At 41.0% G+C, this 23,646-nt stretch overlaps 1 protein-coding gene across 4 annotated transcripts in view; it reads left to right on the forward strand.

Annotated features, from left to right (window-relative positions):
* TRPM3 (transient receptor potential cation channel subfamily M member 3) overlaps positions 1 to 23,646 on the forward strand; it is a 503,278-nt gene that overhangs the window by 167,756 nt on the left and 311,876 nt on the right. The window lies entirely within an intron of this gene.

The following is a 23,646-nucleotide window of genomic DNA, read 5'->3' on the forward strand; positions in this document are numbered from 1 at the left end:
GTAGGTTGACAGAGTGGTGTTGTGTTGTTGCTTTTTTTGGGCCTATCTTGTTGTAGTTGGTTTCTGGGTATTCCTCTGGACCTGATGATTTTGTTTTTCACTTCTCCCAGTGGGTAGTTAAGGTTTATGGATGTTTGGTAGAGATCTTTTAGTTTTCACTCTCTGTCAGTAGGATCAGAGCAGGTGCGATTGTATCTCAGGGCTTGACTGTAAATGGTGGATTGTGTCATGTGTGCAGGATGGAATCTAGAAGCACGTAGGTAAGTGTAGTGATCAAAGGGTTGCTGATAGAGAGTGGTATTGATCTGGCCATCGGTGATTTGTACTGTAGCGTCCAGGAAATGTATCTATCATGTGAAGTGATCAAGGCTGAAGTTGATGGTGGGGTGCAGATTGTTAAAGTCTCTGTGGAATTCTTCTAGAGTCTCTTTACCAAATGATAAAGATGTCTTCAATGTATTGTAAGTAAAGGAGGGGCAATAGGGGACAAGAGCTGAGGAATTATTGTTCCCAGTCAGCCATAAATATATTAGCATATTGTGGAGCTGTGCGGGTGCTCATAGCATTGTCACTAATCTGGAGGTATAAATTGTCCCCAAATTGGAAATTATTGTGGGTGAGAACAAAATTACATAGGTCAGACATCAGATTAGCTGTGGTAACGTCAGGGATGGTACTGTAGTTCATCTTCATGTGGAATATTAGTATAGAGGGCCTTTACATTCATGGTGGCAAGTATGGTGTTGTCAGGTTGTTTTCCGATGTTTTGTGATTTCCTCAGGAAGTCAGAGGTATCTGAGATAGCTGGGGGTGTTGGTGGTGCAGGGTTTGAAGAGGGAGTCTACATAGTTGGATAGTCCAGTAGTAAGGGTGTCGATACCCAAAATGCTAGGGAGTCTGGGGCTTTCAAGTTTATGGATTTTAGGAAGTAAGTAGAATAAGCCAGTTCAGTCAGGATGGATGTAGCCCATTCCCAACAGTTGATGAAAAGGTGTGAATATCAAAAGAGGGAAAATTACTTTCTGTATTGAGCCAGCCACTCCCAAGCTCTGTTCAGCCCCAGTCTGATAGTGCCAAGTTTGTATAGGAATTCCAGCTCTGCAGTTTCACACGAAAGTCTATTTTTGAAGTTTTAGTTTTTTTGAAGCATGGCAACTTTCAAATCTTTTAGTGAGTGTCCAGGGAGATTGAAGTGCTCTGGTACTGGTTTCTGAATGTCACTTTTCTTGATGTCTGATTTATGTCCATTTATTCTTTTGCATAGGGACAGTTTGGTTTGGCCATTGTATATGGCAGAGGGGCATTTCTGGCACCTGGCATATAGATGAATGAGCCCCAGATGGTATGGCTGAAGTGGTTAGGACCTATGATGGCGTCCCTTGTGTGGATATGCAGATAGAGCTGGCAACACGGTTAGTTTCATGTATTAGTTCCTGGGCTAGTGTTTTTGATGCGAGGTGTATAGTTGCTGGTGAGTATATGTTTCAGGTTGTGCATGAGTGAGGACTGGCCTGCCTTTTAAGGTCTGAGAGAGTTGAGAGATTGTCTTCCAGGATAGGTTGTAGATCCTTGATGATGTGCTGGAGAAACTTTAGCTGGAGGCTGCTGATAAGGGCTAATGGTGTTCTCTTGCTTTCATTCTTGGGCCTGTCCTGTAGTAAGTGACTTCTGGGTACCCATCTGGCTTTGTCAGTTTGTTTCCTTACTTGCTCAGATGGGTATTTAAGTTTTAAGAATACTTGATATATACCCTGTAGGTGTTTGTCTGAGGGATTAGTTGAATCGCAGAGCTTTGCTATAGACAATGGATCATGTGATGTGTTCTGGATGAAAGCTGGAGGGATGTAGGTAAGTATAGTGGTAAGTAGGTTTCCAGTATAGGGTGGGGTTTATGTGACCGTAACTTATTTGCCTTACAGTGTCCGGAAACGAGATCTCTCATGTGAACTGGTCCAGGTTAAGGTTGTTGGAAATTGTTGAAATCCTGATGTAATATTTCATGGACTGCCTCCTTATGAGTCCAGTGGATGATGATATCAATGTAGTACAAGTAGAAGAGGGATACTTGAGACACAAGGGCTGAGGAAGCGCTGTTCTAAGTCAGCCATAAAAATGTTGGCCTACTGTGGGTCTGTGCAGATACTCATGGCAGTTTGGCTGATTTGAAGGTATACATTGCCTTCAAATCTGAAATGTTTGTGGGTGAGAGAAAAGTCAGGGTTCAGTGACATCATTGGGGTTACTGATCCTGATGGCTTGTAGTCCATTTTTGTGCAATGTTGGTGTAGAGTGCTGCTGCATCCATAGTGGCCAAAATGGGTGTTTTCTGGAGGAAAATATTTTTTAGGATGTTTTCAAAAAGCAGTAGAGTAAGTGAAGTTACTTTTTCCCTTAGCGGATGTACACTAGTTTCCTTTTCTCCTTTTTGTTTGTTCTTTTTCATTGTAGTTGCTGCAACCAAACAGTCTGACTTCTCATTAGAGAGGCAAATAAGCACTCTGTGGATTAATATGCATCAGTGTTGGTGGCTTATCTCTTTTAAATGAATAAATGTATTTAGTCTATGAGGAATAGCACTATTGCTGTTCCATATGATAAATTAGAATGATAATTGGAGTTTCTTTTGCATAGCAATGTTACACCATATTTTGCTTGATTTCTGATATGAAAAGTTGAAACCTTATTAACATGGAATGCTTACTACCCTCCATACATTAGAGAGAATCACACAGAAGCACTTAGTAAATAGGCCCCATCTGTAATACATTTCAAAAGAAGGCTTTGGGAGTATGACTAATAGCTCTTAAAATGGGCCAATTTTATTAAATATTTAAAAACGTGAAATTTACATCTTGTAGTATAAAAGATCATTTCTGAGTTTAATTGCTAATCCCTGATTTCCATGACTTGGCTCCGGCAAACACCTGAAGTCTTCTAGTTATATATTTGGAATTAAAATTGTTCAGATCCTTAATTTCTCATAGGTAACAGCTATAAATGGAGGTTTTTTTACTTTGCTAATAGGAGAGGCTGTTGTTGATGGCAAATTAGGCATATTAGTGATCCACTCTCCAATTCCAAATAGGGTGCTGTTATCACAGCAGGAATCATGCAGACACAATGAAGCCTTGATCTTTGAAGGGTCTTGTTACGTGTAGTACCAACTGTTATGCTCCTGGCGCACACGGAAATTGCAAGGTCAAAATCTTTATCTCTTAAAAGTCAGAGCCACAGCACAAACGAACCTAAAAGAGAGAGACCACTAGTTAGCTGTTCTTTAAGAGAAGAGAGAGGCACAGTTTACTGCACTACCGGCTTTAGGCTGGCTCTTTGCGGACTGACTCCTGTAACTAAGGTGATATTTTATAATTTTAACTCAGTTTTCAATACACTACAGCAGGTTACAAAACTGAATTAGAAATAGTCTAATTCTCAATGTGACCGAAATATTTTGTGTAGGCTTAGGAGTACGTCTAGTAATACAATGCCCACAGCTAGTCTTACCTTGTGCCTCCATATTGCATCACATCTGCAGAATCCTGTCATGTGACAATGTATGCAGAGTACTTTATTTGTCAACAGTAGTATTGTATACTATAAACTTGCACTGTATTTGCTGTATTTATGTGTATTTACGTTCACTATACTGTACTTATGGAAAAAGTAGCTGAAATTTACTTATGGTTAACGTGCCAGTAGTTTGAGCATTCTGGATGATAGAATGCTGGATATGAATTAGATTACTGTGGAAACTTTTTAAGGAAGTAGATACACAGAACATCTTTAGATGTGGATATTATCATTTTCCTTATTTTACTCAAGTGTCTTGTTCTGTGTTAGAGGAAAATATAACATGAGTCATTGTCATTTGGCTCAGGACTCTATTAGAATTAAATGTTACTCTTTATGTTCAAATTACTGAGGCAGTGATATGTTGCAGAAAATTGTCATTCTTTATCTGTCCACTGTTCTTTACATGCAGAGGAGCTCCTTGCCCAGTGCTTGCCATTTTGTTTCTCACTACATATGCAGAATTGGCAAATTACTGTGTTTTATCTTTTACGCAAACTTCATATAGTTTTATTCATTTATTTAAAACACTTTTACCCTGCCTCTCTATTTCAAGGTGACTTACCAATTTTTTAAAAAAAACATAAACATATAGGAAGATTTAAAATGCAAAACTCCAGAAGGACATAAAACCTACTAAAACATCTCAGCAGAAGGATCACACGCACAAACTCAAACACCAATACAAGCCTGAGTAAAAAGGATGACTTTAACTTGGCACCAAAACGTTAATGTTGGCACTGTGCAAATATCCTGGTGAAGAGAGTTCCACAGCCTGGGAGTGAAGGCTGAGAAGGCCCTGCTCTGCATTGATGTTAATCTTATCTCCCTAAGGCCGCATCTACACATGCACACTATTTCGAAGTAGCGGTGCCAACTTCGAAATAGCGCCCGTCATGGCTACACGTGTTGGGCGCTATTTCGAAGTTGAAATCGACATTAGGCGGCGAGACGTCGAAGTCGCTAACCCCATGAGGGGATGGGAATAGCACCCTGCTTCGAAGTTGAACGTCGAAGTAGGGCACGTGTAGACGATCTGCGTCCCGCAACATCGAAATAGCGGGGTCCGCCATGGCAGCCATCAGCTGAGGGGTTGAGAGACGCTCTCTCTCCAGCCCCTGTGGTGCTCTATGGTCATCGTGTGCAGCAGCCCTTAGCCCAGGGCTTCTGGCTGCTGCTGCGGCAGCTGGGGATCCATGCTGCATGCACAGGGTCTGCAACCAGTTGTCGGCTCTGTGGATCTTGTGTTGTTTAGTGCAACTGTGTCTGGGAGGGGCCCTTTAAGGGAGCGGCTTGCTGTTGAGTCTGCCCTGTGACCCTGTCTGCAGCTGTTCCTGGCACCCTTATTTCGATGTGTGCTACTTTGGCGTGTAGACGTTCCCTCGCAGCGCCTATTTCAATGTGGTGCTGCCCAACGTCAAAGTTGAACATCGACGTTGCCAGCCCTGGAGGACGTGTAGACGTTATTCATCGAAATAAGCTATTTCGATGTAGCGTGCACGTGTAGACGTAGCCTAAGTGGGGGAAGAGTGAGAAGATCCTCCCAGCTGACCTCAATCCACAGGCAAGTTCATTTGGGAAACGACAGTCCTTTAAATGCTGTGGACACAACCCATTTAAGGCTTTATAAGTCATAACCGATACCTTAAATTGTGCCCAAAAACATACTGGAACCACTGCAGCTGCCAGACCCTGGCATAATGTGCTGTGCCTAATGAGTGTTAGTTAAAACTCAGGCAACTGTGCTCTGGACAAACTGAAGTTTCCGAAGACTCTTCAAAGGCATTCCCATATAGAGTGCATTACAATAATCTAGTTGAGATGTGACAGGAACGTGGATCGCTGTGGCCCCATCATGCTTGTTCAGGAAGGGTTGCAGCTGGTGGATCAGAAGGAGCTGTCCAAAAGAACTCCTAGCCATTGACAAAATTTGATTTTCAAATGTTAAAAGAGCATCCAGGAGGACCCTGAAGCCACATACCTGTTGTTTCAAGGGAAGAGTAACTGACTCAAACAGGAACCATGCCACATTCTTGAGCACATGGTGTCCTGATCCAGTGACACAGTCTTATCTGGATGCAACTTCAGCTTATTAGACTTCATCCAGTTTTGTTTCCTTTGTGACCTAAATCATCTAGACTTAAAAATGTTAGAACAAGGAATTTCTGGGGTCCATTTCCTGCTCTATTAACTTTCTTTGTGAATATAGGCAATTCATTTTGACTGACTCACTTTTGTGTGTGTTTGTCTTTACGCATCTCAGAAAGTAGGTACTAGATGACCTAACATAAATGATTCACTGGGGAACGTTGTGACTTAATTACATGATAAAGAACATTTCAGTATTTTGATGAAATGGGAGGAGTAAGTACAAGTACAGTTGTCCCTTGAGTTGTGACAGGGTTGCGTTCCCACAAACCCTCTCATAAGTTGAATTTCACGTAAGTCAGGGAGGCAGCTGTTTCCCCTAGCGGAACACACTTTCTGCAGCCAGGGAGGCAGCAGGAGCACCTGGAGCTCCTTTTGAAGAGTAAGTCCTGGTGTTGGGTGGGGAGAGGGCAGCTTAGGGAGGGTTAAGCCTTGGGTGGGTTAGGGCTGTAGGGGGAGATGGGGAGTGGAACTGAGCCACATCTGTGCATGGGGGGGTTTGAACTAGGCTGAGGGGGAAGGGGGTTGAGCCAGAGCTGCGCTGGGTGGGGGGTGTTGAACCGGGGTGAGGGGGGTTGAGCCAGAACCATGCTCAGGTGGTGACCCAGGCCACAGGGGGGTTTGAACCGGGGGGCCGGAGGGAGGGGTGAGAGCCATAGCCATGCACAGGTATTGAACTTGGGGTGGAGGGGGTAGAACTGGGCCCCTGCGGGGCCTGGAGGGGTTGAGCCGGGGCCTGGGACAGTGGGATTTTGAGTGAATTAAAACGCGTTATAGTTTCAAGAGTTTACTGTACTAAATTATAGACATGAGTGTGTAATTGTGTGAGAATACAAAACATGACAAGAAATATTAGAAAAAAAAAAAAGTCCATGACCATGCAGCAAAAGTCAGAAAAATATTGTAGTATTTGGGTTAGGAGTTAGGCTTATGGCTAGTTTTTTTATTTTCTTATGGAAAGGAAATCTAGGTGAGAGGGAATGGCAAAAAGAATATTAGAAGTTGAGATAAGATTTTTTTCCCCCCAAGGGAAAACTGAAGCTGACAGTGTATCTTAGAAAAGTAAGCATTCAGAGGAATATAGCTGAGCTTTTCAATATGTTAGTGGAATAAGTGTACAATAGACATATTCATATGCTTAGCATTAACAGCAGCACTCAGTAATAATAGTTAAGGAAACAAGAAAAGGCTACATTTACAAACAGTTAATGGATATTTTAATAAATGGTTCATCAATTGTGTTAGATTATTAGAATTCAGCTGCCCAGCAGGTTGTCTATAACCACATTTGTATGTAGCCATTTGTAATATGTTCTAATTACGTTTGTAACATTAATTATCAACACTGTATATAATTTTATTAAAATATTACCACTGTGTGTATGCGGTGGGGGGGACAGCATATGCACAAACATGGAATAGTGAACATGTGAAACATCTTAAGAAAAGCAGCATAGAAGAGAGCTGCAAAGCCGTATTCTGAAAACATCTAACAGCATGAGCTGTGCAAATCTTCAATCCAAAACACAGGTGGTGCTTAAGTTACACGAGCTTCAAGTAAATCTGGGTCAATTTGGCTGTGTCTACACTTGCATTCCTCTTTGTTTCAGGAAGAAGGATTCTTTTGAAGATGGGGTTTATTTTTGAAAGAGCCCCATCTACACTGCTTTTTTTCTTTCAAAAGAATCTCTTCCAAAAAGAGGTTATGCAAATGAAGCATGATATGTAAATCAGTGACTCATTTGCATTTTTGATTTCCCTCATTTGCATTCTTCTTTCAAAAGAGGGATGCAAGTGTAGACACAGCCTTTGTGTTTAGATGGGCACCACATTGAGTTCAGATGAGTTTTGTGGCATGTTCACATTTCAGGCTTGTTAGGACAGTTTTCTGGGGCTACAAAACATGCCAAGTGAAGTGGGGAAAATGATCAGTGTTGGAATTTAAATGTAAAGGTACTGAACAATAGTTACTACTTATATATTCCAGGAGGAGTGTCTGTAATGCTGGAGGACAGCTTTGTCAATAAGAACTTGTATTTGATTATGAATTGAGTATGTTTCCTAAATCATACCATGTGACTTTTAAATTCAAGTTTTTGAGTCAATCCTGTGAGAGATGACTGGGAACCTCAGGAGTCACTTGCTCACTTGTGAGCTGCAAGCTTTGAGCAGCTGCTGTCTCTTTGATGTACAGTACACTCTTTCATATCTGGCATTCTATCATCCAGGACTCTCACATGACTGCATTTTAACCATAGGGGGACACTGGCATCTGGGCAGCTCAGGGTCCCAAAAAAATTGCGCAGACTCGTGCCTGGAGAGGTACTCCAGCATTGCTTAACAGCATTGAACCAATACAGGAGATTTTAACCATAAATAAATTTTAGTTATGTTTTCCTTAAGTACAGTATAGTGAAAGTAAATACAGGAAATACAGTATAAGTTTACAGTGTACAATACAACTATTGGTAAATAAAGTACTCTGTGTAAATTTCTGTTTAAAGGAACGATTTAATCTGAACAATGACAACTCTTAACATTTATTGCTGCTATGTTGTAACAGAATTTAATAAGAGGATAAATTGACACGATTCTTGCACTTCCTAAACTTCTGATGTAGAGATCAGGACCTGATTTTGAAAAGAGCTGAGCATTCACAGTTAAACAGAATTCAGTAACAGCTGAAGGAGTGCAGCAGGACAGCTGGTTGAAAAATCTTCAGTTTGACAATTTTTCATTGTAGTTTTGACTCAAAAAAAGGATCAGAATTCATGAGAACTTTTAATCAAAATGCATACTTTCCACCAGCTGTCATCAGTACCTCTGAAAATCATGGCCTTGAGAGCATGATTCTTCAAAGCCTCCCCCTTCAATTACTCATAGCTGTTCTGGCTACCAATCAGAATGGTAGCTATGTGAACCTCATCACTGTTGTACCCGAGTGCCTCAGTCAGTAATCTGTTTATCCTAACAGTAACCTGTGGGATGGGAAGGGCCCATTTTGCATATGAAGAACTGAGACATAGAGCACATTTGAGTGATTTGCTCAAGCTTGCATGCAAAGGCTACCATGGAACCAGGGACTGACTCCAGAGTTCTTAACTTCCATTCCCATGCCCATCCACTGGGGGCAGACTATGAGCCAAATCTAGACTGCCAGAAACTTTTGAATAAACTTTGAAATCTTTTTATTTACTTCTGATTATCTTTATTGTTGGTTTTTTAAACCTTGACTAACCCTTGAGCAAGAAATATGGACCTTGACAAAAATAAATTCTGCTGCTCTATCTGAAAGATAGTAGGTAGCATTTTACACTCACTTTTTACAAGTCTAAATGATTAGATAAGAGGGTAGGCAGTAAAGAGAAGTAGGCCCATGAAAATGTATGGGTGTGTACTAAACACTGCACCATATCAAAGTGAAGCAGGGGAACATTTCTGGAGCTCTATTTCAAGCATTTAAAATGCAGTGGAAGCTAAGATGCATTGGACTTAGTATTTTTAGTTTATTAAAACAATCTGTTATGTTTTTATTATCTTCTGCTCACTAACCTCCTTAGAGGTTTGTTATCCTACTTTCTTAAGCGGTGAAAAGAGAGGCAGCCTTCTACAGTTTTTCTAGTTTCCCTATCTCTAGTACAATCTGGCCGCTTCATTTTTCAGCAGGTGCCCAGTGAAAAAGCAGGTGGGGGAGGGGAGGGTTTAAAGTGGGAATGGTGTATATGTCTTACCAATGAGCATCCCTGCAGCCTTTGAGAGGAAAAAAAGTGGGTTATTCAAGGCTACATTTTTTATTTCCTTTCCATGGCAAACTTCTTATCCCTCAGTTTAACCATATATCACTTCTCTACTATTATTTTCCTAATGCAGCCAAAAATCATGCTGCGTTCCTTTGAAGTACCATTGTATTTAACATCAAGATTTAGTAATGTTTATCTGCCTCATTTTCCCTTTACCTCTTCCATGTCAGGATAGAATGTCAAGCCATTCTGAGTCATGCTGCATCTCCATCTGTAGATTTTTGCTACTTTTATACATTATCTTTTATATATTATGTTTACTCTTCTATTGAAAAAGTAAAGTGCACGAACAATTAAACCTGTGTGATGTGGGCAAACCCCATTCATCATACCCATTTTCCTTTTCTCACTGGAAGGAATTTTGTTTTTTAAAAAAGGCACAAGTCAGGTGCTTTGGCCTAAACTGTGTCAGGAGAAGGATGTTTGTGCTTCAAGTCCTTCATCTTTCTAGTCCTTCATCCTCACAGAAACCCCTCAGTCTCTGCAGATTTAGGACTCTGCAGTTACGGGATATCAGTGAGATCTGGGAAGAGCAGTCCTGCTGAATAAATCTTCCACAAGTCAGGTCTTACTCCATTTCATCTGCTTTCAACTCTCCCCTGAATGTGAGTTTATAGTTGGAGGCCTACTTATATGAAAGGTGGGGGAGAGAGTCAAGAAGGAGTACAAAAGTGCTTAGCGTCTGAATCCAGGCATCAGCTATCTATGGAGGCCCCAGATTCGTAGCCTTTATTGGGGGATATTGAGACATACATAGGTGTGAGAGCCACACAAAAATGGAAGGGTGGGGGTAAACTCAATTCTTCCATCATGTCTTGAAGAATTGGTAGAATGTTCATTGGGAGCCCAATTCAAATTCAGTTGAAATCAGTTGAAAAATTTGCATTGTCTTTCACTTGGCTTTGGATCAGGTCCTGAGTTTCCCAACTTTTACACTAGCTTGTCCATTTATGAATGATTTGGGACCACAAATATTGTTTTACTCTTATTAGTGTGACTCACAGGAACCTATTGTAAAACACTACAGATATATAGATGGGTATAAAATAGCTATAAAATGTTCCAATTAGCACAACCTCAAAGAAAATGTACATTGAACTGTGCCAAATCCTTAAGTGGTTCCTTGCAGTTTTTTCTCATTTGTGGAGGCTGCCAGCTTTAACTGTGGAATATAGGAACATTAGTTTTAGATAATTACAGATAGAGAAACAAGGGAGGAGTGATAAGGGGAGACCTGTGTAAAACAACATGAAAATGTGTTTTGGTTGCTAAATGTCTCCGTATTGAATAAATATTTAATGTGAGGCAGAAGGGAATGAAGACGTTGCTGTTAAAAAGAGGTTGATTATCCCCTTCCGTATTCTGATTGAAAGTAACTGGTTATTCCAGTCTCACTGGACGTTTCCAACCACCAGAGCTCAAATTGCTGTTAACTTTTATTTTAGTTGGTACCATTGCCTAAAAAAAAAAAGAAAGGGGTGGGGGTGCCCCTACAGCTACTCCTTAAGCTCCCCACCTCTTGCCCTTCAGCCTGGCTGGGGCTATTTAAAAAAAAAAAAAAAAAAAAAAAAAAAGGCACGGGATAGTACCCTTTGTTAAAAATAGAAACCAAGGGCTGCTGCTTCTGTATTTTCAAAGCTAAATCACCTTCAACACATTACTAACTGGGCAAACCACTAATTATCTCAAATGTAATTTTAGTTTTAGATATGTATCAGTCAGTTGTAAAATAAGAGCAAAATACCCTTAGTGACAGCCTATTTTTTATTAAGGCCCAGATTTTTGTGGTCAAGATATGTTCAAGTTGTAGACTTCAGAGAAAATTAGAAAGATAAGTAAATAAGATTTTGAGGTCTGTTCAAAGTGTCTTATGGTCTGGATTAGGCCCATGGTGTGCCTATCCATGTCTTTATGTGCCTCACAAGTGTTATCTCTCAACAGACTTATTAAAAATGCATCATACCCAGACATAATCTAACTGAAAACAAAAAAGCAATCAAGTAGAACTTTAAAGACTAACAAAATAATTTATTAGGTGAGCTTTTGTGGGACAGACCCATTTCTTCAGACCATAGCCATACCAGCTGTGGCCTCAAGAAGTGGGTCTGTCCCACTAAAGCTCTCCTAATAAATTATTTTGTTAGTCTTTAAAGTGCTACTTGACTGCTTTTTTGTTTTGATAGTATATAGACTAGCACGGCTCCCTCTCTGTCACTATAATCTAACTGGTTTGCTGATCATTTTCTGCAGTATGACAGGTCAATAAAATTGATCAGTTTCATGGCTCTCTGTTCATTATGTCAAATCAAGGTAGGAAGTAGTTTTTGTCTTATCAAGCAGAGCCATCTAAATGAATGTTGGCCCCTCCCCTCCTGCTGGTTTGTGTCTCATTGCAAGGCATTGTGAAAGCAAGTGGAAGTACTGTATCTCTTGCTTTATTCATGTTCTTTCATTCCATTCTGCTTTCTCTGCCATCCCCAAAAAAGGGAAAGCAAATGGCTCAGATTCCCTCAGAGTGTCTAACCTGCCTGTGCTCTGAACAGTGTGAGAAAGAGAGCAAGCAGCTCGTACTGCAGGTTTTTTCATGCAGGCTTTCCCTTTCCTTGAAAAAACGGTGCAGCCCTCCCCGGAGCAGCAGGCTGATTGCTTCCATTCAGCCACATTTGGTATGCATGAGCACTACTGCTCCAAGACAGGAGGTTGCTTTCTTAAGGAGGATCAGTGGCTAAGGCAAATCTACTTCCATAGCCTTCCAACCAAGTTCCAGGGAGCATCTGTCCTACGGAATTGCAGGTGTGGAAGTGATGAATGTGGGATGTCAAAACTGTGGAGGACCGTTTGTTTTGTAGGCATTTCAAGGTTTGCAGTTCATTTTCCAGTGGAATTTTTAGAGGGTCATGAGTCAAACTGATGCTCCCCGACCACTAAACTGGACCATTCGGAAGCTGTGCCATGCTGCTTTTCTCCCATCTGTCAGACTTCTAAAGGTAGAGTAAAATGGTCATTTTACTACAAAACACTTATTTTCATCTTTTATTCAGTGTGTTTCAGATTTTGTTACCGGAGGGTAATCCACGAACTTTGCTTTGAATTATTTTTTCCTGTCATCTTAGTGCATAAAGGTAGCAAAACTGTGTTTTTATGCATATGTTTAGCAGAAGTAGAGAGGTCCGAGAGGCATTTAATAATGTGCGAATGTGATTGAGTCTGTGCCCAAAACACCATTTGTTGATAAAATAACGACATGAACTTGTGTGGAATTAAAAAAAAAAAATCAGTTTAAGGGCGTAACTGAGTGTGTGGATATTGTGAGAAATCTTCTAAGCAGATATTAATTACATGAAAATAAAAAAGCAGTCAAGTAGTTACATGATGTTGGTTAGTCTCCAGGGACACCTCTGGCTAGCATATCACACAGAATGAACTCCTATATCAATCTTGTGTGTGTGATCAAAATATTATCATCGTTTTTAAAAAGATGTACACACTTGTTCAGTGGATGGCTTATTGATATACAGATTGCCTGAGTGTAATTTTCTGCCAGCCCTATCTTTTTAAACCAAGTTTACACTTTGTTTTCATAAGAGCTGTTAACATAATTATCATTTAGGTGAGTATTGTTATGTAGTAAACAATGGATGTGTATGAAACGCAGATATATTCTTTTGTACCTGGAGTATCACTAATACTGTACATCCCTAATTAGCCTTCTGTAGGCATATATCAAGACAAATATAAGTCAAACTCTTCAGAAGAAATAAAGTTTTCATTGAGATGAAAAGTGTCATTTGTTCTTGTGAAAGCTAGTCACTTTAATTTGTTTGAATGTGCTGTTCACATTTTAAACCCTATAATAATCACTCATGAGTCTGGAACTATTTTATTTGGCTTCTACACCTATAATATCCCATTTGATCTAGAACCTCTGTAAACCTTAATGTTTCGTAAGCTGGCTCTTCAGTGAACTGTAATATGAGTACTCCAGTTAAGGTCTTTGAATATAAAATGTCATGTGGTTTCATATGGTTAATTGGCATTGTGAATACAAAGCAATTTAGAAATAGAATATTGAAATTTACTTTTGAATATGTAATAGCTTACTTTTCTGGTGAGCTACTGTATGTTGAATAATTGCAGTATATGCACTGAACAAGCTACTACGCTAGCATCATGGCAGGCATTTGGCAGATCTTAATTTGACAGAAAGGGGCCATCCTAGGAACAATTTCTTTTTCCCAGCCTAGGTGATTATATGCTGAAAAAAAGGCAGTGGGCAGTACAGATGAGTAGATGCACAATATGAATTATACATATGAGTAAATGAAAATGCAACAGAAGTAGATAATAGAACAAATGGGGAATGTGTGTTTTATTTTAATGAGAAAAGCAATTACACGAATTGCACAAGCTGGAATAAGCCACATATTACTATCAGTGTACACTTTGGAGACTGTCGTGTCCCCCAGGTGGGAGGGAAGACCTCAGTGTGATGGTTTGTGAACACTTCCACTGTCATGAACATTATCTTGTTATCTTTTTGACAGATAAACATTGCCCCCTCTGTGCAGTTTTTCATCACTGCACAAGTTTTAAGGTTGTCTGTCATTGATTATTGTTAGCTTGTGATGTTTAATAAATAATCTTTCTCTTGCTGCTACAACAATAGTAATTTTGGGCTGGATGATGGCTAGGTCCCTGCACAGGTGAGCAAGCATGGGCCAAGTTCGCATACAGGATCTGGGGAAAACACAGCTCTGATTCTCAGCGGTATGCAAGGTTTATGGAAGGCTTTGCACGAATAAGAGTCCTAACCACACCACAGAGACTGGGAGGAATGTAGTGCTTTGGCACGATCCCAGTCCTTCTGCATTGGTGGCTGGCTATGGGAGGAAACACAGGTAGTACTATCTTAAAGGGACAACAGTGCAAAAAATCACGCTTTCTAAAACTTTTATCCTCCTCTTATTATTATTGCATTTTTACAGAGCAGAATCCTCCAGAGGATCCAGATAGGAGCAGGGCCCCAAATGCTAGCTATTCCTCGTGCAAAGTCACAATCCCTGCTCTCCCTGCAAGTACTTGTTATCACTGGGTAATATGCTTAGATTGGGACTCCTAAGATTACTAGAACTAGTAGAGAGAAGATGGAGAAAATTTTCCTTCATTTTTCCCAGTGCATTTGATAGTAATTTGTGTATAAACATTGTGGCAGACCCTTACCTGGAAGCTTCCGGAGCCTTCTAGGAGGACACTATACTGGGTCTATTTGGACCTTAATAGAAGAGGGAACGCTTTAAAAAAAACAAAACAAAAGAAAACAAAACAAAAAAAAACATGGCCCCAACAGAATGCGGGGGACAACTGAAGAAAAAACAGGGACAGGAGTGGAGAGGTCAAAGGTTTAAAATGAGGGAACCAGAAGGGAACACCGAGCAGAGAACCCCGGACAGTGCCCACTGCCCCTCAAAGGTGTCAAGAGAGCGAGTGGACGCCACCCAAAGGAACTCTGCCCGGATTTGTGAGCAGAGCGGAAATAGGCCCCACAGTCGCAGGCTTCCCCCCGCCCACCTCCTCTCCCGAGTGTTATAAATGGCTACCTTGGCCATAGCCAGGAGGAAGCTGACGAGGAGGTCCTGCGACTTAGTGGGGCCACGGATGGGGTGTGCTAGAATGAGGAGGTGTGGGGAGACGTGCAGCCTGAACCTCAGCAGAAGGTTCTGGAGGAGCCGGAAGAGGGGCTGCAACCTGGTGCACTCGATGTAAATGTGCGCCAGGGTCTCCCTCGTGCCACAAAAGAAACAGGTATCCGGGAGGGGGGTGAACCGCGCCAGGTACACTCCTGTGCTCACCACCCCATGCAGGATTCTCCAGCTGATGGCCCCGGCAGGCCATGGGACCAGGGAAGAATAAAGGCTGGCCCACCGGGGCTCCCCACCCTCCGAAGATGGAAGAAGGTCCCGCCACTTGTGATCTGGGTGGGACATGAGGGTGGGATAGTGGAGCGTGTGAAGCATGAGCGTGTACAGATGATGTCTGGGCGCGGTTCAAAAGGGGACCGGCTGCAAGGTGTGCAGCTGACACTATACTGGGTGGTGGGCCAATGCATTTCTGTTCCCTGTCTAGGCCCAGGCCCTCATTGGTCAGATGGGCCCTGTGCTCCCTATAAAAGGCTCCCCATCTGGTAGCGGAGGGAAGGTTTTGGAAGGCGCACTGGAGGAGCAGAGCAAGAGCAGAGCGAGAAGGTACCACGGGGAAGTGGTGGGCAGAGTGGCCCACGGTGAGGCTACTACTTTGGGGCAGGGGTGAAGGCCCTGCCGGTTGCCTCTTGTCCTCGTAGGGACCCTGGGCCGGAGTCCAGGGTAGGGGGTGGGTCTGGACTCCCCCCACCCTTCCCCAGATGGATCACTCTACTGGAGCAGGCACGGGCCTGCAAGGGGACTGGTGGTGTTTTCCCCATACTGGTCTTGCCTGTGATGAGGATGGCTTGCTAAGCGGAGACCCCTGCCTTTGGAAAGGCCGTGGCAAAAAATGGGCCTCCATGAGTCTCTGAGGCAGCACAGAACCGCCAGGAAGCGTAGGGACCCACAGGGGCTGACAAGGGACTTTGTCACAACATATTCACTTTTCCCTCTAGTTGGTTTCCTCCTTTTGTGGCCTTTACACAGCAACAAAGGAGAGAGAATCTTTTGCCGCCCCCCCCCCCACCACCCCAAAAGAAGAGTATCTGCAAACTTTGGCGAGGAGATTCAGGCACAGGTATTTTACCTGCAACTATTTTGAACTATTTTTTAAAACATTGCTTAAATGTTAAGTTGACGACGTTTCAATATGGGTAATGCAGTGGCTGCATCATGATAAATAGATGGTGTGGTAGTTTCCTTTATCCTTGTATTTGCTAATATATCTTTGTTTTGGTTCTTGTACTGACTTTCTCTTAAAATAAAGTTTATACCATTTGTGAAAATGCTGGACTCACATGGTGTGTATTCCTAATCACTCTCTTATATTTATGGAGTCAGACCCTGAAGTCCTTACTTAGTATCTTTTGTTGAAGTTAACAAGCTTTTCTGTGTAAAGATCTCAGCCAGTCCTTTCTATTTAGTTTCTGCTTTGCCTAACGTACTGTAGTACTAAATGTGATTAACTCTCACAATAGCTGTGTCTACACTAGCATTCCTCGTTCGAAAGAGGCATGCAAATGAAAGAAATTGAACATGTAAATGAGGCACAGATTTACATATCTGGCACTTCATTTCCATATTCCTCTTTCAAAAGAGCTTCTTTCAAAAGAAAAATAGTGTAGACACGGCTGTTGTGAAAATAAACCTCATTTTTGAAAGACCCCTTATTTTTTTAAAAAAATAAAAAGAAGATAGGAATAAGGGGTCTTTCAAAAACGGTTTATTTTTTTGAAAGAGCCATGTCTACACTGCTTTTCGTTTGAAAGAGGAATATGCAAATGAAGTGCCAGATATGAAATATGTGCCTCATTTGCATTTTTGATTTCCTTCATTTGCATGCCTCTTTCGAAAGAGGAATGCTAGTGTAGAGTAGCTAATGTGTGCTAAGTAACAGGACTGTCTTTGCTACAGTTAATATTTCTATCCATATAATATCCTTTCTGTTATCACTATGTTCATCATCTGTTGTTGCCAAACTATCTCATTTCTGTACATTATTTTATACAATGAGACCAGAATAACAAAGCATTTTAAAATTGAGAACTGATATATTTGCTCAAACTGCAAGAGTAGTAACAAATTCTAGGGACAATTTGCCATAGTGGCCTCTGATGCAATAATTAGTAAACAAAGTGACACCCACACCCCATCTTCATCTGTATATACTGTATATTAAACTACTGTCTTTATCAAGGAGCATAACATCTTCTCCCTTCACTGTCAGTTCAATTTTAGCAGTCATGATCTATTAATTTTAAAATACCACAGTAGTAGCCAGGGCTTTCTGTACTGATGATCCTGTGAGATGCACTTGAAATGACTGATGTGAAATTATCAATATAATTCTGCTTCTCAACAGGTAACCCAGGTTCATTATTCTATTGACATGGCCTTCTCTATTCCACTGATGGGCAGTAGAGAGAGTGCAGGGCATAGTGGCCTGATTTGATTTAGCTAAACTAGAATCATTCACAGAAGCTGGCAAGCTGGATACCACCCAACTCTATTTCCTATGTTTGTCTCCCAGCATGGCTATCTGTTTTAGCCTCCATACTACCCTCATGTTTAGAAATGGTTTTATACTCCTATTTTCTTAATTTTCATTTTCTAGCAGAGAAACAGAGTATTAAAGAACTAGGAAGCTATTATATTTGAAGCATGAATTAAACCAAATTACTGTAGGGCATTTTCCCAATTGATGTTATCAGTTCATCATTCATTGGTCTGGGTTTTTCTTTCTTTCTAATCCCGATAGCACTTGGAGTTTTCTTGCAGCACATGCTACACAAGCATAACATATCACCACTTCAGATATAGAATAAGAATACTAAGATGAGCACAACTTGAAAATCCATATACAGAAAGAAAGATTTTGTGTTGTAGGGAAAAATCGTGCACGTGCACACGCACACACGCACGTGCACATGCACGCACACACCATGCTTACCTGTTCAGCTGTGCTCTTCTCTTTGTCTTCCAAAGAGGGATTTCTGTCTGTGACAATTTTAACTTCAATTTTTTCTGCTTTAGCTCTGTTTCCTAGTTTGGGCAGGATCTTCTCATCTTGATGTTTTCTTTGTATCTCTAAATAAAGAGTGGTGGTTTTAATGGCATAATGTTAATTATGCAGGTAATTTGCTAATGTAAGCAGTTTCAGTTCATTCAAGTGTACTGTTCAATTTGGGGTGGACATGACAAAATAAAAGCCATTAACTCAGTGTATTGACTGAAGAGGAGATGTTTGAGAGTGAAGGCACCAGCAGGGAAAACAAAAATAGAAGGATTTAGAATAAATAGACATTTCTGAGCAGGTCTGTATGTTAATGAAAAATTAATCGATAACATCACTAGCAAGGCTGTACTTTATTGACTGTGCCCCTAGGAGAGTATACAGTTGATATGCCTCTGGGAATGACAGATACGAGGATGACACATAGCATGGAGGTAGGAGATAATACAAAGAAAATCCAGGGCAGAGGTTGGATAGTAGAGGAGGAAAAAGGGAAATTCATTTAACTGCTCAGTAAGTTTAATGTTTCTGACTTGGAGACATGTTGTTCTTAAGGAATAATGTACATCAACCTTTGCACAACTTTAAGCAATGATTTACTTCATTTTTTGCACGATAGGGATACTGGAATGGCCCTGGTCATTACCGTGGTAGTTATGCTGAAAAGCATCTGCTGTTTCAAAGAGACTCTTGATATGCCCCATGCAGGTTCTAGAGTGGGGTTACTTGGCCCTGGAACAGGTATGGGTCATATCAAAGGCGTCTTTCAATCAAGAGACACTGCTGCAGCTTTCCCCAGAGTAGGGAGGTTGGGCCTGCCTGAGAACAGACATAGTGATTTAAAAATTTTTGCAGGGCCTCCCTCCAAGCCAGCTTGTAATTTTCTCTAGTGGTGATCAATTCCCACTCCACCACTGCCCCTCCACTTTAAGCCCCGTCCCTGCTCCTTCCTCCCTCCCCAGCACTTCTTGCATGCTGCTGAACAAGGAGGGTAGGGGAGAAGTTTATCAGTGAGGTCAGCAATTCCACACATCACTTGTGGATCCCCTAGAACACCCTTGCAGACCCAAGTTTGAGAAAAGCTGTGTTAGTTTGTTCTTTTGTTTTAAGGTGCATTTGGTGACACCATGAACTCATTGGCAAAATTCCCATAAGCTTGAGTGGGAAGCTATAAACATATGGTATGTGTTGATTTAAGAAGTCATCCTAAGGAAGAAAAGTGAAAACAGGTATTGTTTCATTATTAAGAGTTGAAGGACACCAACAGCTAAACCCCACAAAGATTTTGTTTAAAAGGTTTAAATTATGTTCTGGAGGTCCGTTATTCATGGATTACCAAGGAATGCCCTTTAAATTGAAGTTTAGTTTACTGTTCTTGTATCTAGGAAAAATACAGTGAATTGAATAAATAATTTCTCTGGAGAATTTTGTAAAATAAAATATATCCTCCAATAAACTGTAAGTTGTTATGCTGCACTAGCTGCCTGCTTTGGAAACCTATACTGATAAAAGTAAAAAGTGTGTGTAAGAAGGAAAAGCAATTAGGATTTCGCCTATTGACTAAGTCACCAAAGGGTCACCCTGTAATTCAGGAGAGAGAATCCTAGGGAATCTCTTTTTTTGTTAATTTAGTTATAAATGGGTTTCCTTTCGTGCATTATTAGCTTATTGAGATCACCATCAGTGACCATATTAAATTCTTAAGCATCAGAAGTGTACATTATAGAATATAAATCTTTCAAACAAATGGAGAATTGTGCCCAATGTCTAGAGATGTGTCAGGATAGGTAAGTGAGAAGATTAACATTTCTTAATATTGTCCTCTGTAACTTGATTAGAAACTTGCATTTCTCTTGCTGTATAACTGCTTAGGAGAGAAGGGTTGCTCTGAACTGTTTTGCTGTGGCAGACTGTTTTAGGGAATCTATCATCCAGACTGCATTAAAATGACTGAGTAAGTTTAGATCCTAGATGAAAAATAAAGGACTTCAGGGTAAGTCTGGCATGCATACACTGTTGCTTAGGAAATGCTTTGTATTCAGTGAAGAAGGTGACCAAATAATATACACAGTGCAGGCAATAAAGAATGCACAGTAATTTACATTGGTAGCCTGTGGTTGCATCCAATTGTTGACTAATTTAAATTGTTACCGAGAATGAGCTGTCACCTACACTTCAGAAATCAGCCTGGATTTGGTTGACTCAGTGAAAGAATGATAGGACTGCTTAATATATGATCATATAGAAGGTCATTGAGTGTAATTATTCTCTCTTAAATTCATCCATAGAAGAGTGGTTGCACTTCAGGGATTAATGTAGTTTTGTACACTATGCAATGTACAGGATTGCATAAGAATACATGTAATTTCTGTGCAGAGCAATCATGCGTAATGAATAAAGTTCTGTTTTCTCCTCTGAATTATAAGGGAAGTAAGATTGCAGTAGACTTAAAATATTTTGGTTCTGAGTTTCAGCTGTGTTGGGGGACACTTTGCATTGTATCACCAGCATATATGTTCCTCAATACAATTTAACTAGCCACTATCAGAGCAGTCAATTGTAGAGAAACAGGCGATAGCTGTGAGTGCCATACATCTGATGTAAGGTTTGAAGCTTGGAGGGAATATGGCCAGGATATTCTCGGTTCAATACATTCTCCTGCTGCTTTTACCAAGGGACAGCTTTGAAGCCTAGTTGGAGGCAGAGATTCGAAAGGTGCCTTTAAGCCACCTTTGAACATGCGCACTCACATTCCCACCACCCATCCACCATCTGAAACTTTAGATACAGGTTGAATTTCTCTAGTCTGGCGCGCTCTCATCTGGCAACATACGAAATCTGTCACAACTTTAATGGATTCCCACTTATCATGGGTGTGGCCAAGTTTCCTGTGGTCTCATAAAGTTTGTTTACAGCCACCAGTCCTAGCTTTCAGTGTTCTGTGCTGTTATTTAGCTTTAATTTACTTCAAAGGGCCCACTAAGCAGTGGAACTGTTGACCCTGAAAGGTGGTGGACTAGAGTGCTTCAACCTATACTTTACAATTTTTCAGACAAATTCTTAATATGGAATTATAAACTCCTGATACTCAGTTGCAGACAAGGAATGTGAAATGGAAGTGAATGGGGTGGCAAAGCAAGTTTGTGCACATGTGCACAAAGGTAGCTAAACCATCTTTTGACTTTCCCTAATCTTAGGGCTACTAGGAACTGAGGTGATCAATGAATCATTTCTCCTAGAGGAGCAGAATTCAGTGTTTTATATAGAGAAGTCCCCTTTCATGCAAAAGTGTACATCATTTGACTAATTAAGGTACAATTAACAGCTGTGACGATTGCTTGAAAATGATGCAACAGCAAAGCTCTTCTGGCAGATAGAAAAATAAAGTTGAAGAGGAGTGAGTGGAAGTCTTCGTAGTACATAATCTTTCTCACTCTCTCTCACACACACACTGTTTTCCAAGAATAGTATTTACATTAGTAGATTTTTGGGAACCAAAAAGGCATCAGATTTTCAGATACAGTTCCAGCTAATGCAGGAGAGACGACAGAATTGCTAGGCCTTTGGGCAGTGGGGTGGGAAAAGGGAGGCAGCTCTGTGCTCCCAGACAGGACAGGGCTTCAGGCAGAAGGGGCACAGCAGGGCTGGGGGCAGCCAGCCCACAATGCTATCACACACCCCAACCTCCTGCCAGTCCTCAGACACCCACAGAGTACTGGCCAGCACTCCAGCAGCAATTTAAAGGGCCTGACATGCTAGTTGCTGGTGCTTCCACACGCCCTCACTCTGAATAGGCACATCACTAACTGCTTTCCAAATATTCAGAATTTATATTAAGGCAATATCACCTGAGGCTTTCAGTATGCAAAAAGGTAAGATCATTCTGAACTTTCACCACAACTGTATGTCTTTATCCTCTTGAAAACGATTATTATTTTGTAATACTTACGAAATTATTTTCTATGCTACAAGGACAAATTTTACTTCTCAAACCACCATTGGGCTGGCTAGGCTAGTGAGTGGGCCGCAAATCTCTCTCCTTCGTCTGAGTGGGTCGCAATATTGTAGTAACCAAGATGGTCTCCCGGTGTAGGGTGGTTTTACTAACTGCACTTGCATACCTAGAACTTGCATGGTGTGCTGACTGAACTGTCGAAGCACTTTGATTGGTTGCAGCAAGAGCTCATGTCTTCCGAAGTCAGTGTTTTGTTCAATTGGCACACATCTTATTTCACATGTCGTTGCTTTATGTGTGTGCCACCTTAGTAGTACTGGAAAGGAGAAAAAAAAACCTATATGAATGGAAACCTACAGAAACTGGCTACTCCTCTGTAGAGATAACAGTAAATAAAATGTCTCACGGGTCACACACAGTACACCAATGGGCCATACTGTCTAGTAGCCAAGACCTTCTGTGTACGTGCTGTTCTATTGCCTGTGGAGTGGAGAGGAAGGAGTACTGAGGGTAGTTGAAGAGTCTACAAAGGAGCAACCCTTGAGTGGTGAAGGTTGCTGCTTAACTGGGGCTCAGTCCCTCAAGGTGCAACTGTGAGCAGGTGAATCCACTGTTGCCAATAGCAGTTGAGGCTTCGCAGCACCTTGTAATACATTTTGGATAATGCACAGCCCACTACAGCACTGTCCAATACATATATAAACACTGCAAATGTAGTAAACGTGTAGCTTTCCTCTTCTCTGTTTCCCCATGAAGTGTCTTATTTGAATTTATATTTGTAAGAAAAGTTTTTAAATTAACAGCCAAAACAAAAAAGTAAATGTCAGTGACTACTTCTGCTAAAAAAGTCCAATAAAACAGTGACTGTTACTTTGAGCAAGAATTATAAAATGTTTCTATTAATAGAAGCACTTGAAACAAAAGGGTGCAATAAGATTTAAGTTAATGATCTAGATGATAAGATTTAATATTGTGCTGTGGGGTTACTTCTTTGTATTGAGAGGCTGCCATGTGAGCAGTTCAGACCACAGGACCATGAACTGAAGCTGTATGGTTTTATTCCCGTTGAGTAGCTAATAAGGCTATGTATGCTACAGTGTAAAAAAGAGATCCCCTTGAGGCTTTCTGGAAGTTTATGTCAAAGTCAGTAATAAGTTATGAAATAAAATCACTCACTCTAAAATACTTCTCATCCTTTAAATGCAGGGGTGGCATGAAACAATCTAAAAAATAGCTTTTAGTAAGGCTAGGTATCCTACAGAATGAAAAAAAAAAACACGCTTCAGGTTAATTATATTGATAACAAGGCTTGTCACCATTAGTGATGCTGGAAAACATTCCATAGCCTCTACTTTGAGAGTTCAACAGGAGTTTTCCCCATTCCTCTGACCCTTGGTCCCACAGCTGCTGTGGGGAAAAGTAATTTGTAAGTTATTACATTTAAGAATGTTTTGTTCCTTATGCACCCTCATTAGCTACTCT

The sequence above is a fragment of the Carettochelys insculpta genome, chromosome 5 (genome assembly GCF_033958435.1).
Source record: "Carettochelys insculpta isolate YL-2023 chromosome 5, ASM3395843v1, whole genome shotgun sequence".
NCBI classification, from domain to species: Eukaryota; Metazoa; Chordata; order Testudines; family Carettochelyidae; genus Carettochelys; species Carettochelys insculpta.